This window comes from Ziziphus jujuba, chromosome 12 (genome assembly GCF_031755915.1).
Source record: "Ziziphus jujuba cultivar Dongzao chromosome 12, ASM3175591v1".
NCBI classification, from domain to species: domain Eukaryota; kingdom Viridiplantae; phylum Streptophyta; class Magnoliopsida; order Rosales; family Rhamnaceae; genus Ziziphus; species Ziziphus jujuba.
Window position 1 is genome coordinate 8,946,471 of NC_083390.1, and position 8,189 is coordinate 8,954,659.

An 8,189-nucleotide genomic window follows, 5' to 3' on the forward strand; every position below is an offset into this window, starting at 1 on the left:
CTTCTTTACTTTGGGCATCAAAATTATTTGAGATATGACTAATTATGTGTTGCAGTTATCTTAGAGAGCTTATATTGATAGGATCCTTAAAAGGTTCGATATGCATAATTGTTCTCCTGGAGGTTTGATATGCAAAGTTGCACATAAGAAATCTAAAACTAGATATATATTTATCATGGCAGGAGGAGTTGTGTTTTGGTGGAGTGCCAAGCAATCTGTGACAACATCCTTGACTATGGAAACATAGTATGTGGCATGTTATGAGGCAACTCGTCATGCAGTTTGACTTCATAATTTTATTTGTGATTTGGGAGTGATTGACTTCATTAAGAAACCTATTATGATGTACTGTGATAATACTGTAGTATGTTTCTCTAATAATTTAAAAGGTACTTCTGGTGTGGGGTACATTGATGTAAAATATTTGGTAGTGAAAGAGAAAGTTGAGGAGAGCGTTATTACTATTGTTCACATACCGACTTACAGCATGGTGGCAAATTCACTTATCAAGGTCTTACTGGTAGGCATATTTAAGGAGCATGTATCCCGTATGGGATTGTTGGACAGTTAAGACTGTTATGAGTTATTGGGAATTTATTATATATTCTGCAATAATATCCATGCTGAGTATTGTTTATTTTCTTTGAGTATTGAATTGATTCATTGATATATGAGGATCATTATTTATTTGTGATATTTTTATTACACATATTATTGCTCTTTCTATTCACAGACTTGTTTGAGACTTTCAGTCTATGTATATATGTATATGTTAATCCACAAGTGCTATGGTGAGTTCCTATTGTCTAGATTGGGTATATTGTTGTATCTTATCGGTACATAATGTGCTCAGATAAAATGATATTGTATGTTGGAGGATTGGACGTGGTAAGATAAATTTTTGCTGCCTAGACTGAGTTTAATGTATGTAAAGTGCTCAATTAAAATTGTATCTAGTTTTGGGAGATTTACTGATAGAATCTCTACAATAGTCTACTATATTGTCGTGCCCTGTCGGCATAGTGTATATTTATATGAAATAGTGTTTTGTTTTGGGAGATTCTGTAGTAAATGAATTTGGATAATACATATGTGATAATGATTATGCAGTTCAAGTGGGAGAATGTTAGATATATACAAATATTATATGAACTTGACATAATCAATAACTCATTTACAAGACTCATTTATGCCATTAATGGGATTGGCTTATTTAATGAATTACGTAATAGTGCCATTGGGTACACATTCTTTGTAATATTTTAGTTGACTTATTGGATTAGATGATCAACTCTCTTTACGGACCATTTAACTTACCCATTTATTATTATTATTATTATATTTAATACCAAATTATTATTTTGGTATAAGTTAAAAAATTGATGGTAAGTTAAGTAACTTGCACGTGACTTTAGTCTTTAAAAAAAGGTTGAGGTTTTGTTGTTAGTACAAGTGAGAAAAATACACCACATATTTGTGTTAGAATTTATTGAGAGATCAGTTGGAGAGGGATTAGAGAGCAGTGTGTACATTATAAGCACTACCATTACATGTTTTCTGTTTTGCAGAATTATAGATCAAGTTTATCAATGACTGCATTTGGAGGTTAGTCAATTACTATTAATCTTAAATGGAATTATTATGTATGTTTTCAATCATCATGTTTATTTACTCCAACAGTAAAAACAAATTTTCGAATAGATGGATATAGATTGTAGTGAAGCTAGCATATTTTGTGGACAGAATAACCCTCAAATTTTTGCCTTTGTCAGCTTTTTCTTAAACACATTATCTTCGACTTTAGATTAGATTCCGTTCTATTTCTCTCTTCTCTAATAACTAAACCATACTAAAAGAAACACCTTTTGTTGCTTTTTCTCCTCTGATAAATAAACCATCAAAGACTACCCAAAAAAAAAAAAAAAAAGTCATGGCAGATTTTCTCTCTTTTATTTTTCATAAAAAAAAAAAAATCTCTTTCTTCTTTCCATAGGAAAAAAAATCATCCAAGTCATGGAGACTATAAATTTGAGTCCTATTATTTGTCACTATTGATGATAATCACCATCCTATATGATATATTCTAATTGGAATATTTAATTTGATTATTTTTTATTCTACAACCCTAAAAATAAACTCTTTAATGATAAAATTTAAATTGTCGTTTAGCATGTAGGTTTCACTGATGGTCATTACCATGGTGACAAATAGCATTTTTCTATCAATTTTAATGTTTTTTTTTCCTACGTATACATGGAACGTAATCTATATATATTCTCTATGTTTTAGATCTTCTCTGCAATATTTCTCTCTTTTAGATATAGAAATTTGGAAAAATAAAGTTTACATCAAAGTCATTGTTTATGGGTTTAATGTAAAATAAGGAAGAAGTTTTTTTGTACCTGGGTTTTCTTGTTGCTTCAGCATCTACAGTCATCTCCATCTTCATCTACATTATCAGAATTTCTCACCTTTATATGTAAAGTCTCTAACCTAATTTTTTGAGATATGTAAAAGAAGAAAAAGTAAGCTTGATCCCAATATAGAAAAAGAAGGAAAAAGAAAAAAGCAAAGAATGACAAAGTGAAAATCTCGATCTTAAATAGAGAATTTCTACTATAGAGATTAGAGGTGGCAATTTAGGTCATGACACATTGACACAACTTGAAAATGACATAAAATTAACGGGTTTGGGTTTATTACAAATGGATTCGAATCAAATTTGGGTCAACCCATTTAACATGGTTAATAAAAATATCAGTTTCGGATTGACCTGTTTAACTCGAACTTGATTCAAATTGATCCGTTTAATTAAACATGCCAATTCAATCTGACACGATTATAAGCCGTTTAAATTATAACTTTAATATATTAAATTTACCATTAATAAAATTTTAAACAATACTTTTTTATTACTAAATATCAAACTTATTTAAGATTATAATACAATTAACACATGTACGGATTTATGGATATTGAAAAAATAAAAATTAATATACCTAAGAGTATTGGAAATGTAGAAAAATAAAAACAGAATTGTTAATAAAGTTTTTTTATATTATTTTTAGAGAAGTAGTATTAGGTTTATTATGAATATATGTGTATCTATATTTAACTAGTATATAGGATTGTTATATTATCATATCATATGTTATGTTATTGTAAATTTGTAATTATAATTATATGGTTATATATATATATATATTAATTTTGAATTAATTAATGACTAAATTATTTTTATTTTATATGAAATAATTAATTTAAATAAGGCAATTTATTTAATTGGATAAATTTCATGTAAACGGTTAATTTCATGTAAACGGGTCAATTTCGTATAAACAGATTAATTTTGTGTAAACAGATCGTGTTAACTAAATTAACTCATTTAATAAAAGGATTATATAGGTCATATCAGGTTATCTATTTATTAAACGAGTCATGTTTGAGTTAAAAATTTCTAATAGGATTAATAAACGGATTAGGTTCGGGCTGAGCAATTTCGATATGATTAATAAATGCATTGACACGAACACATGATAACATGAATTGCCACCTCTAATAGAGATTGTGATTTTCTAAAAAGAGTATTTTATTTCTTTCAAAAGTCCAACTCCCTAAACTAGGGATTCACTACTTAAAATTGAGATTCTTGTAAAAAATGATTCAATCATACAATTAAAATCCCCACTAAAATGGGGATCTGAACTATTAGAAGTAAGATTTATGCTTGCATATATTATTTAGAAAATATATCCCAACTTATGGAAGTTGAGAATCCCAATTTTGAATTGGGCAATTTTTTTTTTCTAGGTTTAAACTAAACTTTAAAAAAAAAAAAAAAGAACGTCAATTAAAATAAATTAAAAAAATCTGTTTGCCTAAAAATAAAATGTGTATTGCATATTTTTGGTAGTATAGGGATACCAACAAAAAAAAAAAAAAGTGCATCCACCCAAAAAAAATAAAAAACAAAGAGATAAGAATAACTTCACTTTTCCGTATTATAGTGATAAATATCTTATTATCAATAGTGATAAATGATGAAGGAAAAGATTTAGGATATAAATTAGTGGACTAGCTAATATTGATTAGTCTTAAGATCAAGTACATGGCCCGCGTTGACGGTGTACAATATGTGTAGCCGCAGAGGCCGTGTGGTAGTCCTGATGGTCAAAGGTACCAACATCCCAACCTATGAGCTGGATTCGAGCCTCACCCACACAAAAAAAATAATAATAATAAAATAATAAAAAAAATGTGTGCAGCTGCAGAGGGCCCCATAATCAATGGGCCACCATAGTCATAGGTACATAATAGGTTGTATATATATATATATATGTATTTTTTTATTTAGAAGGAATTTATTTTTGCCAAAATTAATTGACACAAAATTTAGAAATAAAAGGAGTGAAAAAATATATAAATATTAGATGAATATATATTTTTTTGAAAAAAAAAAAAAAGCATATTAATCAACAAGATTTTTTTTATTATTTTTGAAACCTATATCACAGTTAAGTAACCTATATAAATAAATATTACCATAAGTAAAACTAATTAATAAAAATATATTTATATCTTAGTTTATGAAAAGTTATTGGTTGAAAATAGAAAATAGATTTCTTGTTTAGATTTAACTAGCCTAAGACCAAGATTAATAGATTTTTGGAAAAAAATTTCTTATTAAAAGAAATATAAAAAGAAAAGCCATTCATTTTCTCCATAATTATGTGATTTAAATTTTTTAATAATAGTTCTTTTTCAAAAATATATATTATAAAATACTCTACAAATAAAACTCTATTTCGATAAGCTATTTGACACGGATCCTTACAATTCTGTGGATATGCTTTTACGCTTCTCCATAAACAACATAGTTATAAAACTTTTGTTATTGTGCTTCTCTGTCTTTGTTTTACTATAAATCATATTCTATTATTCTGATATTCTTTATTTACTATTGTTTTTGTTTTGTTTTGTTTTGCCATTGTTTCTTTTTTTTTTTTTTTCTTCTGCCATAAAAAGATTAAAATGCATCATAAAAAATAACTATTTGTTTATGAAAAACAAAAGAAAAAAAGAAAAACTGAAGAGTCTACGTAATCTCAAAAAGATGCTTTCAAGCATAAATTAAGTGCTTTACTTGTACTTTTTTTTCTTTCAAATTATATGAAAAGAATAATTGAAATGCTATATGTTTGTTATGTAATAGTTTTATATTCAATGATTATTGTACTAGTTTTATTATTATTTGTTTTAAATGAAAAAAAAGGGAGCTTTTTTGAATTTTGTACGGACACTTCAAATAGCAAGATCAACATAAATTAAGTAGTTGATTATCACCCAATTAACAAGAAAGGTAAAAAAAAAAAAAAAATCATATCTTAAAAAAAAAAAATCTTTTTTTTTGGGTCAAAATGGAAAAACAAATCTCTCCGATTAGCAAGAATTGTTTCTGATTAGTTGATTGTTATATCTTTATTATAATGTCCTACAATTGTGGATTAAGACAAAAAAAAAAATGTGTGTATAATAAATCTATATAATAACCTTCATTTATTGTTTTTCCTTACTCATTGAAATTCTTATTGTCCCTATAGTTTTCTTATTGTCCCTATAGTTGCAAAGTTATGGTAATAATTTATATATATAGGCATATATATATATATATATATATATATATATATATATAATTTTACTATAAATATAAATTAACTAAAATTTAATCTACACATCTTGTAATACGTTACGGGACATTAAGCATACACAAATGCTCTTTATAGTAAAACTGTATATATATATATATATATATATTGAAACAAAAAGGGATAGTTTTATTCAGGCACAAAGCCATATGAATTAAAAGGCAAAGACTTGGAAAGCCACAAAGGGCCTTCTAACAGCTAAATTTGCTTGTCTAAATCAACGAAGCTCAACGAGCAAGTACATAAGCTACTTTGTTACACTCTCTAAGATAAAAATTAAAAAGTTTTTTAGAGAAACATCTTCCAATTTCTTAATATGCTCCACAACATCTCCAACGTTTGCCAAGCACCTATAATAAGTTTGTACCAAACGAATAACATTTAGAGTATCTGACTCCATTAAGCATATCTTTCCATGTACTTCTCATGATAGAAAACTAAATCATGATAGATGACCAACAGTTCAATTGCTGAAGGTGACTAGCTACTGGAACAAGGAATTGAAACTACTGCCAGACAAAACCACAAGCATCCTGCTCCAGTGGCACCACAAACCCGATGCCCATCTTCCTACTATTCATATCAATTGATCCATCAATATTAAGCTTTATGAAACCATCGTTGATGCAGTGCAAAAGCATCAAAAGATGATGAAATCTCACAAATACATACAACAATAATCTAAATCAGTTGATTCGCTCACATATAACCTAGATTTGGAAATTAAAAACTTGTTAATTTTGCAAAATAACAAGAATTTGATAACTAGGGTCAACATTGTAGCTAAAACTCCATTTCCAACTTCAAAATCCATTTTTAAGATGAAAATATTGTTCCAAACCCCAAAAAATAAGCTCTGTGCTCAACATAAAAATTGCCTTTCAACACCCAAAAATAAGTGTAACACCCCATCCAGATAAATGCTTGAATTTTAAAACTTTAATCGAGTTTGATTTTTTATATAGTTAAGTTTTGGGTTTGATTGGTATATCATTATGTAAAACACGTTGATTGGAGTTCATAGACAGGCGGCATGCCCAATTTCTAGTTACAATTAGGAAGTTAATGTTTTGAGAAATTTCGAGCATCAATATTATATCAATATCCCAATTAGCCCTGGATTTTTATCTGTTAGTAATCCAAAGTCCTATATATATGCATTGGGGGAGAGTGTTTTCGTTAAACAATTGCAAAAATACCCAAAAAGTCTCCAAAATCCTTACAAAACCCGTGTAACCTATGGACTAACTTACAACCCATTTCCTCTATAAACTGCCGGCCTTTTTTGTAGCCTACTTGCCACGCACGCCATACACCAGTGTTGCCTACACCTCTACGAGCTCGGCCACCGAATTTGACAGTCACCCACTGTCGGACGCACCTAGATAGAGCCACCGACACTGCCAATAGTAGTCCATAGAAATCTGGCTAGTTGGCCACTTTTTGGCCAACCCAGCACAACCCATGCTCCTTACTCACCATTTTTGGAACCTTTGAGCTCGAATGTGGCCTTCATTTGTCGAAATTCTTCATGATTTAATAAATCCATCAACATCAAATTTGGCCCAAAATTTCAATGTGTTTTTCAACACAATGATATTTTTCATCCAAGATGAGTATACCAATGTATTCCTTGTCTCATAAGCTTTTCGTAGTTATAAGTTTATAAATTTTGGACATTGTTTGATAATATTTCCATTTTTTGATCAATTGGTTAAATACTGAATAAAATTAGACTTTGTTTAGACAATTTAGAACTGAATTGAAGTTGGATTTATGTAATTAGATGTTAGTAGGACCCATTGGAAAGCTCACTTTTATAAAATTGGCTTTCGGATTAAAAACCTTAATTTTGGGTGCTGGATCCTAAAGGTTCATAATATAATTGAACTATTCAATGTCCAATTTATGCAATTTTATAGTTGTGTAAATTATTTTAAGATTTGGTGTACACTAGTGTCTTAGATTTATTTTTGGAACTTAAGTAATATTTATTATGTTATAGGCATATGTATTACGCTTGGAGGTGACCCTACAAAAGAACAAAAGTGATTGTCGGCAGTATCTATGAGTAGTTTATATTTTTAAATGTTTTGGGCATATTAGTAAAATATATAAATGGTTTGAATATTTATATATTTGAATATTCAAATAATTATTTATGTACATTTGAAAATCTAATGTTACACATATGTGTTATCATTTTATTAGATTTTTATGAAGATTTTAATAGTTTTGAAATTCTAATGAGTTTATAGTAAACTTATGAATCTTAGTATTTAAATATCTTGATATTTGGATGGATATTTTAATCCTTTTGGAAAATATATGATTTTAAAAAATTGGATTGATAATTGTATATTTTCAAACATGTTTCTATGGTTTGTATTTTAAAGTACTTAAAATGGTTTATGGTGATATATATTTCACTGCTAGTATTTATGTTTTGATATGAAATGATGATTTGGAATTTTTTAAATATTT